The 11,766-nt window shown below is 42.4% G+C and overlaps 1 protein-coding gene across 1 annotated transcript in view; it reads left to right on the top strand.

Moving 5' to 3' along the window:
• LOC147333619 (protein NLRC3-like) overlaps window positions 1-11,766 on the top strand; it is a 231,567-nt gene that overhangs the window by 69,216 nt on the left and 150,585 nt on the right. The window lies entirely within an intron of this gene.

Consider the following 11,766-nt stretch of genomic DNA (forward strand, 5'->3'; position numbering starts at 1 on the left):
ACACACTCGAAGTAACGGCGGGAGTCTGACCGCAAAACATCTTTAAAACTAAAGAGAAAACATACCTGAGCAGCGAAGCAGAGCCTCCGAGCTGAAGCTACTTTTATTCATAAAGAAACACTTCCTGTAGTTCCTCCTCAGCTGTGTAGGTCCTGCTGGTGTCCACACGATGGCGCCATTGTAGTAGCAGACAGATGACACAAACCACTTCTGTGGACTTTGAAAATGTTTTCAGTGAGAAACGGAAAACATTAAATGACTGAAATAGAAAGATCATTCTATAAATACACTGACAACAATAAATAGCGTGATATACACAAGGGCACAAATATAAAGAGTGAAAATGTGTAGTCAAAAGCTTCACACTGTCAGCTTTCACCAATACAAAGATCGAGCAGACGCAAAACGAGTACCAGCAAAATATCATTGCTCACTCACATCACTCAGTCGTTACACTGCACCGACAGTTTGCAGCTGCATGCCTGAATGTCTTCACATCACGAAGGATTTAATGTATAGATTTATTTTGACATGTTATTAATATACTGTACTACTTGTTGTAGTTAAAACAAGTCAAACTTGCATCAACACAACTAAATTTCTCTCCACCAGTCTAAACCAGTCCTACAAATATCTCCCAGTGTGGCAGCACAGATAACCACTGGTGTATAAGGTGCTTCTGAATTCACAATACTTTGATGAAGAACCTGCTGAGTAAACAATCAGCCTGTTATTATTGCTTCCTACATCTGCTTTTTGAAAACCTCCCAAAGGCCCGTTTAAGAGCCACGTCAGTGTATTTGTATCTGTTCTTGCTGCATCTTCATTGGTCTGTCTCTCTGTTGCTATCTGCCGTTTTGTCTCTTTAGCTCTTCATCTTTTTGTTTTTGTCAGTTTTTGTCAGTGAGCTGGTGAACTTTTGTGTGTCTGCTGCCTTTGTTTGTGTGTTCTCAACATGATGCGCCCAAATTCAAGCCCTGCACATCTTGCCAGACTCCCAATCAGGAAGCAGAAAAACCTGCTGTCTCCGCTCTGGAAGTCTGTCCACCAAGAAAAGCTCTGACTTCTGCTAAATGGGCCAAACTGGGCAGAAAGTATACAAACACATCCTTATAGAATATGATGTAACACTATAATTCTGAAATATAGTGGGCCATGAAAGATACACCCGACTCATCCTGCAGCCTTCAATTGGAGCCTCCAAAGGATGCAGACCCTGGCTGCGTCCCAATTCAGGGTCTGCAGCCTTAAAGGCCACATTTTGAAGCCAATTGCATCACAGTGACGAAATGAAGGCTGTCCCAACTCAAAGGCTGCTCGAGATGCGGCCTTCATTTCCCTGACAACAACAGCAGACACGTGGTGTGTGTGCGGGTGTCTGCCTCTTATAACCACAGTGATTCTCCTGTGGTTTGAAATCTCACGTGATCTTGTGACGTGATCACGAGTCCAAACACTAACAGGTCACCTCAACAAGAACAGATTCAATCCTAATGATTTAGTTACCATAGAAACATGAAATGGTTTGGTTGACAGCACATGTTAGACTGTTGTAAACGTCGCAGCCACACAGTCACACTTCCTGAGTGTTTTTAACATGATGGATGTGAAACACTGAGTGATGCTTCATCACATTCACACTCACAGCTCCTCTGTCAGTGTCTCAGCTATGCTGGCAGCCTGGAGTCACCTGTAACATGACTGTGGGCTGATGCTGAACTCTGACTCTTATATGTGTCTTATTAACCTCAGAGCTGCTCAAACTGAGGGAGGCGGGACTTACAGCACAGGAAGTGATGTCAGAATATAAAGGCTTTTAGTCCTGAGTGAGTGACAGGTTTGACGGTGACGTGGATCTCCTTCAGACCTGGATCACAGTCTTCACACTAAACCCTTTAAAAAGTGTGTCGTTGTGCAGTTAAAGCTGTTTGTGTGACACTCTGCTGCTGCCTCAAACCACATTGTGCGCTGTCTATCTTGCGTGCTGCACAATAGCGTTTAATATTTAGTATCTACTGTTATCTACTGCTAGCTAGTTTATTGTGATGGTGCTGTATTTATTATGTTGCTCTTTTTTTGTTTGCTTTCTCTTCTGTTTTTTTCTCCATACAGGTGATCCAGGTGTTTTTTCTCTCTTCCCCCCCCTTCTCACCGTCTCTTCTCCCCTCTGGTTTTCTTTCTCTCCCTCTCTTTCTTTCATTCTTTCTCCCTGTCCTATCCCCCAGTCATGTCTGTCCTGTTTGTAACAACCGAAAATAAAATAAACTCATAATTATAATAAAGGTCAATCAAATGGACCAATATGGCAAGGCCATGATGATCCACTTGGTAAAATAAATCCGCTTGGCATCTTTCTTGGCCTTAAGACAACAATTCTGATGGTAAAGATCCAAACGGGACACAAAAAAAAAAGTAGAATGGGAGGCAGAGCCTTCAGTTTTCAGGCCCCTCTTCTGTGGAACCAGCTTCCAGTTTGGATTCAGGAGACAGACACTATCTCTACTTTTAAGATTAGGCTTCAAACTTTCCTTTTTGCTAAAGCATATAGTTAGGGCTGGACCAGGTGACCCTGAATCCTCCCTTAGTTACACTCCAAAAACTCTGTTGTTGGATGAACACAATTTAATCATGGCACCTTTTTCTACGTGATTTAACCAAGTACAATAACCGATTTTTGACCATGTCAAACCAACACATTTGGCATTTGGTTGTTTGATGTAATCAGATTACCTTGGATCATTGTAGTATACTCACATTAACTTGAAGAGATTTATTTAAGCATGTAGATTGAAAGTTTTAATTCATTCAACACAAGTTAAAAACTTCAGGAGAACACAATGAAATCTTGTTGTTTGAACAACTACTTTGTTAATCAAGGGAATTACTGCTAGTCTTGCTTAACGAACCAATATGTGGGTTGATGGTTTAATAGAGACAAACAACCATTTACACTTACATTCATGGGTAACTTAGAATCACCAATAACTCTAATTACACCCTGCAAACCAGCCAGATTGTGGATTTGAACCCAGGCCCTTCTTGCTGTGAGGCTTAACAAAACTAGGAAAGTTGTGATTGATGCAGAGTTTTCTGTATGTTTTTGTCTTTGACAGGTTAAACCACAATAAACAGCAAACACGTAGTGTGGGTGTAGTTGTCTGTCTCTTAAAACTCCAGTGATTTTCCTGCAGTTTGACATCTCATGTGTCATGGTCCCCGCACCTCGCCAGCTGACAGCAGTCAGGCTTTGTTTTGTTTATTCTCCTCTCTCGCCTCTGCTCTCCCTTTCTCTCTCGTCCTCTTCCACTCTCTCTTTCTCCTGCCGGGGCGGAGCTCAGTATGGGCTCCTGCTCCTGGCCCACGCACCTGGAGATGATCAGCACACCTGCCGCTGATTATGAGAATTGGAGTCCTACTTAAGATGGCGAGTCTGCTCTACTCGTCGCTGGATCGTTGAGCCGTCAGCGTCAGTCGTCCTGCACTCTGCAAAGTTTGTTCGTGAGTACGTCTGAACCAGGAGACTAACTGTTTCTCTGTCTGTGTATAGATTTCCCCTGGACCTGTTTTCCCTGTGCACGGTGACTGAGCGTGAGCAAGAGTGATAGAGGAAAGAAGAGGAGCTGTGTGTGGTTGCGAGGGCTGTATGGAAATCTCCCGTCCCTGGACTCCTGCCCCTTTCACTCCCGGACCCTGGAACCACAGCCCCTTTTCCCCAGACACCGTTGTGTGTGTATATATATTTCACCGTGGAGAACACTGTAAATAAATTCACTTTTGATTTGAAGAAACTTGTGGTCTGCGCCTGAGTCCGCTCCACTAATCGTGACATCATGGTATCTTGTGAATTTCGTGAGTCCAGGCAACAAACCACTCTTACTAGATTGTATCCTGTCATCTCAACATGAACAAGAATTAAGTTGCTGAGTTTCATGCAGATGCTACATGATTTAATTATGTTCACCAGAGAAAAATGAAATTATTTAGTTCAAATTACAAGTTTGAATCTTGTACATGTAACAACCACCCAATAGGTGTAGACTGCTGGGGGGCTCCCATAATGCACTGGGTGTTTCTTCTTCACTCACTATGTGAGTCTTTAATCATTAGTTATTATTCATATCTGGCTCTTCCACAGCACATCTTTGATGTCTTCTTTCTCTCACCCGAACTGGTCACATGGCTGCCCCTCCCTGCAGAATAAGCAGCAGCTCAGGAAACAACACCTACAAAGTGTTTTCAGTTTGACCCACAGAGCTGCAGAGCATGATGGGACCCGGTGATAAACTGGAGCAAAGCTCATGCTAACATCACACACAGCAAACATGTTAAACAGGGAGGACGGTAACAGAGGGAATGATCAGGACAGTGAGCTGCGGTCACCACAGAAACACTGTTTACACAGACTCCACAACATTGTGTCGGTGTTGTGTAATCTGTGCCGAACACAGAACAGAGACGTGATAAGAAAACCTCTGATCAAACATGATGAATCCTCAAGTGTCAGTGAGAATAACAGAAAGGGAAAAGTGAGTCATTTGTCATGAGAAGTGGGGCTCAGGAGGTGGAGCAGGTCACCTGACAACAGAAAGGTCGGTGGTTTGATCCCTGGCTGCTCCAGTCTGCATGTCAAAGCATCTTTGCTGGTCATGTTACTATGGTAACCCAGAGGAGTTTAATATGATAAGTATCAATTTATTCATTAAATGAGACAATCAGTCAAAAGTCAATCAGTCATTTTTAATCAGCAGTGTTTTTGGAATCATCACATAAATTTAAAACAAAACCAAAAACGCTGAACAAGTTTGTAAAGTTTCTACAGTGTTTCCACTTTTCTTCTCTCACTTCTTCTTCTTCTTGGTCTCCTCTCTGGGCAGACATGCTTTCACTTCCAGCAGCTGAAACATGAAACATGAGTTACACTTTGCATGTTCACAGTGATGCACGCGTTTGTAATTGTACAAGATTATAACTGATGATGCTGTGACAACATGTTCTGTTGAAACAACTTCACCACAGCTGACACAGAACGATACAAACACATATTTTAAAGCTATCATTTTATAATTGAATGTTATGAACAGTAACAGAGTTACAGTGTAAATGAAACATATTCACAGCGCTGTTTGCTACGATGAGTCACCGTCCTGCACTTTATGAGTGTTTAAGTTCTTTGAGTCGTCAAGTTTACGTCTCACGGATTATTCTGGAACTCCTGTTTGTCTCGGTGTCTGTTTCCCTTCCTCTCTGTGTCGAGTCTGCGTCTCTGTCTTCTGTACTTCCATCTTATTTTGCCCGTCTTTTCTTGCATTTAGTTTCCATCTCCGTGCGTCTGTTCTCTTCTATAGAGTCTCCAAAAGTTGATTCTGTTCATCTGGACGTAGCATTTTGTGTGAGAAACGTTTGGTCACTCATCCAGGTGACTTCTTCAGTCTCAGCTGACTGCAGGTTTCCATTTCTTTCCATTTCTCTCTGATTTGGTTCCGATCACCATCTCCGTGTCCCAGATCTTCTTCCTCTTTCTCTCTCTGTCCCCCATCTTGCCACCATGGGGAGCAGGGCATTCAGCTGCTCTGCTCCTCGACTCTGTAATTCCTCCTGATATAAGGAATATCACTTCCTTCTCTCTTTTTAAAGTGTAGACTCAAAACTCACATGTTCAAAATAGATTATCCCACATAACCTCTCAACTCTGCTAATTTAAATCTGTTTTACAATTTTATGTGTAAACTTCTTGCTTTGATGTTGCTTTTATTATTCTGCTTTGTACAGTGTCACTGAATGCACTGAAAGGTGCTTTCAAATAAAATGTAAAATAATAATAATAATAATAATAATATATCATCAACAACACAAAAAACATCACCCCTGCAGGGATGACACCTGACAGGTTTGTTTAAGTGCACTGTTCCAAAATTAAAAATACATATTAGTCCTAGTTTCGGACATGTCCAAGCACAAAGGCTGTCTTTCTCTTAGAAAGAGAAAAAAACCCTAAACTAACTGGCAGGATCAACCTAAGAACACAAACAACCATCAGACAGATAAATGACGCTGAGGTTTCGCTTCCTGGTGGAACAATATCAGAACTTCGGGTGTCATGACGGTGCTGCACTCACTGTTTCTGGCTTTAACTGGTTACTGATGTTTACTTGGTCTGAACTCACACCTTAGAGTAACTACCCCCGTTCATTTCCCCCACATAATATTTACTGGTTGCCCACAAGAAATGTTCTTGTTGGCAGCTGCACAGTTCACACAACACTAATGTTTACTGTCAGATGCTTCTGAAACATCACAGTGTTTTATTCCTGGAATGTGAGTTTCTTCCCCGGGTCTGTCTGTTTGTGTGTGTGTGTGTGTGTGTGTGTGTGTGTGTGTGTGTGTGTGTGTGCGTGTGTGTGTGTTTGTCACTTTTACTGCTACCTTCCAGATGTTAGCTGCCAAAAGATTTAGTAAAATGTTTATTATCAACTTGTTTTTTATTTTCCAACCTAAATATCACCTGCTTTAAAGCAGCCTGGTTGTCTAGCAGTACTTTTTTCTTTTTTTCTTCTTTTATTTCTGTCCCGTTTGGCTCTTTTGCATCAGAATTGTTGTCTAAAGGCAAAGAAAGATGCCCAACGGATTTACTTTACCAAACTGACCATCCCAGCCTTGCCATAATGGTCCATTTGATTCACCTTTTATTGTTTATTTTATTTTCACTTGCTGAATACGGGACAGACTTGACTGGGGGAAAGAAGGGGAGAAAGAAAGAGGGAAAGAGAAACAGCTGAGAAGAGGGACGGGGGAGAAGGGCAAAAGACAAAAACCAACAGAACGGGCAGAGAAAAGAAAAAAAAGCATATATCAATCACCTGGATCACCTGCTGAGAAAGAAAAAAGAAAACAAGCAGAAGAGAACAAGAGTAATAGAATAAACAACATCACAATGATATATGTGAATATGACAGTAAATACTAAATGTTAAACATTATTGTGCAGCACATAAGATGAACAGAACACAGTGTGCTTTGAGGTAGGAGCCAGAAAGGGTGTAGTTTGTGGGTGTGATCACCCGTGTGTACACCTGTGAGCATGGACGCGCTTGTTTTTTTAAAAGGTTCCTTCATGTAATGATCTGCTAGAGGGTGTGGGGGGGCCACAGCCCCGTCCTCCAGGGCATGAAGCAGGTATGGAGGAGATCAAAACTCCAGACATCCAGAGGCCCCCAGAACACAAGAGACCAAGGAAGACCAACAGAGGGGCAGCTGCGTCACTGTCCCAGAAAGAGCTGAGGAGAGTCCCAGATGAGGGCTCACTCACCAGCCGCGGAGCAGAAGCCAGGGGGAGTTGCAGTGACGCGCCCGTGAGCTCCGCCGGCAGCCAGCTGCGCCTGAGTGACCGAGCCCCAGGCCGAGAGGCCGGGGGCACCCCACCTCCGAAGTGGCCCGAGCGAGCCCCAGGCTCCAGGCCCCGATAAGCGGCCGCCAAGGAGTGAGCCGGTGTGTACCTGGACGCCCATCCCCAGATACAAAGAACCACCAACGCACCGACACCTGAGGGAGTCCGCCACTGGCAGGGGAAGTGGTGGTGGGTGGAGATAGGCCTCCAAACCTTGGAGGGCCTGAGGTGTCCCCAGAGAGGTGGCGCCTGATACCCAACCTGACATATAGACACAGACATACAGGCACACACAGATACAAACATCCATTCCCACCCTCATGCTCTCATATGCACTTACTCCACACTCAACCAACGTGGAGACAGACATAAAGAGACGCTGTACATACGATCACACTCCCCAAGCGTACTCTACAAATCGGGTCTAGGTACCCTTGCCCCTGGAGGGGGGAACTGCACCCAGACCCAGGTGGTGTTACCCTTTTCCCTGCGGTGGGGGGAGGCAGACCGCCCCGACTCCGCAGCAGCAGGGAGGCCCCACACTCCAGACTGCAGTCGGAAGCCAAACTTCTTTCTGCAGAACTGCAGAGTCTGCATTGTACTCTGAAAACTCTGAAGTCGGTGTTTAGTCATTTTCACTCCATATAATTTGTAATTTGTATTATATTCTTACTTAAAAGCTAAGGCTTATACAATTTTAGACTCTGAATTGCTGTTTATAAATATTTTTGTAAAAGTTTGTAAAAATGAATCTTGGAGGGTTTTTTTTTTCAGATTATGTCCTTTAATGAACTAAAGATTAATATAGTACCAACTTCCCGTGATTAGTATTATTACAATGTAAAACATCTTAGCCCATAATAGCCTTGGAAAAACCTGAATCACACACTTACTATTTTTAATAATAATAATGATTACTTTATTCATCCCCGTGGGGAAATTCCTCCGATCATGGAGCCGCCACTCGACCTACTGAGCTATCCCTACCCCTGACAACTTCAGCCAAACCAGTGGCCTCTGCTGGGATCACTGGTGAGCCAACACTTGTCCTTCCTTTAGATTTCAGGGCTTCCCTTTGCTCCTCCGTTATAACTGTTCTCTCTTCTCAACAAATGATGACACAAAGGAATCAGCAGTGACGAAGATGATTCTGAAGAGAAGCACACACTTCACACATATAACAGACCAGTGCAGTTACACACCTCTGCTTGACATCAGGCCTCAAACAAAGACACAAAACACTAACTTGACTCTAAACAGAAGAAACGAGCAGCTGTTTCTGTTCTGTGCTTATTTATACGAAGCAACACAGAAACACTGAGAACAAAAGACATCACACACACACACACACACACACACACACACATGGAAACATTGGAAACCTGTTTTTGGTGCAGCAGCGGTCCCAGCTGCTCGCCTTTATCTAGACTGGGTCGGCTGCTGATCTCAATATAATCAATGTTTAAACTTTTGTTCTCAGTGTTCCTGTGTTGCTGCGTATAGGATCTCCCAGCATCATCAGCTGTGCTGTCCAATCATTGTGTGCTAGGTTACCCTTATAGTGCAACGTCTGTTTGCACAAAGAGAAGCATGTGTGTCAAATATAAATAAGCTCAGAACAGAAACAGCTGCTCGTTTCTTCTGTTTAGAGTCAAGTTAGTGTTTTGTGTCTTTGTTTGCCTGGAGTTCCCCACCCCTAGCCTAATACATCTAGGACACAATTTAAAGCTTTACACACTTAATTACGATTATGTTGTCTGAGAACTAACACAGAGCAGAAAACGTACCTTGTGATTGAGCTAATTTTTTATTATTCCTCCACAGTGTGGACCAGCAGAGCTCAGAGGTTCCCAGTGGTCAGTCTGTCCAGCAGCATCAAACACAGCTGGACTCCATATTTATGGTCTGCACATGTACAACAAATATTTTTTACATCTATTCTGTTCACAGTCATCTCCATGCTGCTCTTTGTAGACCAGTGGATTGTCAGTGTGTCCAACATGGATCTGATGTTTGGCTCCATGATTTCAGTCTGATTGGCTCATTCATAAAGTATTCTGTTCCAGCTGCTGGAGGACAACATCATCACTTTTGTGAAGAACGAGCTGAAGAAGATCCAGAAGGTTCAGAGTCCAGATTACCCAGAATGGGAGGATGATGAGCAGCGGAGCAGCAGCAGAGAGGCATTTGAAGATCACAGTGAACTTCCTGAGGAGAATGAAGCAGGAGGAGCTGCCTGACCGACTCTAGAGCAGTAAGAGGATTTTTGTAGAAAGAGTTAACCTTCTGTGTCATGGCACTTGGTCTTTGACCCAGTCTTTCGATCTTTCTGGACTTTACTGGGTTATTGAAATATCGTATGAGGCTAGTTTCATGGTTATGTTTACATCAAGCATCAAGTATGCTTTGGTGTAACAAATATTGAACAAGTTCGCACAATCACCTCTTTACAATGGACTATAATGTTTAAATGATTTGCCTGTGTGTAATAAACCATAACAGCACATTTCACATATCTGTAGTAAGAAAAATCTCTTTCTGAAAACACTGCACGTCTTTAATGTGCTGCTTGCTTGTGACTTCTTGATGTTGGTAAATACAATAAATGAAAAATACATGTACAACACATTATGCTTCTGCTGTGAGGTCCTTTTTTGTTATTACTGATATATGACATTCCATTGGAAAGAGATGATTGTGAGAACTTGTTCATTATTTGTTCAATGAACAATTCAGCTGTTACACGTTTCAGTATCTGTTTGTATTTCGTGGAATCAACATTTGTGTGCGAGTACACAAAAATCAGTACAGTTATTGCAAAAGTACCAAAAATAAACTAAGCCGACTCACAACTGAACAATAAAACTGTTACAGCCTCATTTTGTTTTTTCACTAATTGAAAACATTTTAATCACAATAATACAACCTGATGTGTAAATATTGGGATGACCACTAGATGGCTTCAGATCTCCATAAAATAAAAATCCGCAGAAACATGAGACGTGCTCGTTTCTACACAAATAAATAAAACAAAGCATTTTAATTACGACATGAAAAAGAAAATACAGCAGTTGTTAACACTTACTACGCTGACCTATTATTGCTCTTGTATATTACAGATTAGTATGAAGCAATTGCGAGAGTTTTTACGGAGACCATAAAACTACATCTCCCTGATGATGACGACCATGACGACAATGTTAAAGATGATGGCGAGCGCTTCACCAGATCTCAAACTGCGTGTGCTCCTTGAAGGCTGCTCTGTGCACGATGTTGTTGCTGAAGAGTGACTGTCAGTGAGTTACTGCAACCATACATAATATCTGGCTCTCTGAGGTCAGCTGATCAGTGCTTGTTGGCTGTCAAAGCTGTGGATCTCACTTCAATTAGACCCACAATCTGTGGTTCGAATGAATAATATACTGATGATAGGATTTCTATTTGTTATAAAGGGATAAAGCTTTATTACATTTAGTAAATGCATGTGAAGAGTGAAAGGATGGTATCAATATGTATCAATATGGATATATTAATAGGGTCATTTTATCCTCTTAACCCTTTAAAACCGGTCCGAGCGGGCACGCTCTCTTTTGCATAACTATTTTTAAATCTCTGGAGAACTGGAACCACATAAGCTAGCGCAATAACTTTTTTGGCATATGAAACCAGAGGAGTTGTACTTACATCTTATTCATTCAGCTTGTCTTAAGCCACGGTTTCCTTCCACATATAGCTTTGCAAAAATTGCATAAAAAGCACTTGCAGCAACAAAAACATAATATTCCAGAAACACGCTTTGCCGATCCGATCAGCTGTTCATAACACTTCCTACATTGGAATAGACGTCAGCACGAACTATTGCATGTCCGAAATTGGAAGTGACGTCATTTTGCAGAAAATGTAGTTTTTTTTACATATGGGCCTTGCTTTATAAGCCTACACTGGTGTTTTTAAAACTCATGTTTGACTTCATGCTTTTCTGAATCGTTTCTGGGATGCTTAGAACTCAAATTGCATGAGAAGCTCATCTGTAACCGAAAGGTTGCCGGTTCGATCCCCAGCTCTCACTGTCCTGGTGGTTGTGTCCTTGGGCAAGACACTTTACCCTACCGCATACTGGTGTGGGCCAGATGGCGCGTTATTGCAGCCTCGCTTCTGTCAGTCTGCCCCAGGGCAGCTGTGGCTACAACTGTGGTTTGCCTGCACCAGTGTGTGAATGTGAGAGTGAATGAATAGTGAAATTGTAATTGCAATCCATTATTATTTTGATGCACATGCTGTTTTTTTTTTGTTTCAAATTTGCATTGTACTATTTATTTTCTTTTTTCCTGCTGTATATAAAAATTGGTGTATCTCAAAAATAAAACTATGAAGATGCTCAAA

Source organism: Aulonocara sp. 'chitande type north' Nkhata Bay, linkage group LG3 (genome assembly GCF_057382095.1).
Source record: "Aulonocara sp. 'chitande type north' Nkhata Bay isolate Kocher_YH1m ecotype deep benthic linkage group LG3, A_spYH_male_GT1.1, whole genome shotgun sequence".
Taxonomy (NCBI): domain Eukaryota; kingdom Metazoa; phylum Chordata; class Actinopteri; order Cichliformes; family Cichlidae; genus Aulonocara; species Aulonocara sp. 'chitande type north' Nkhata Bay.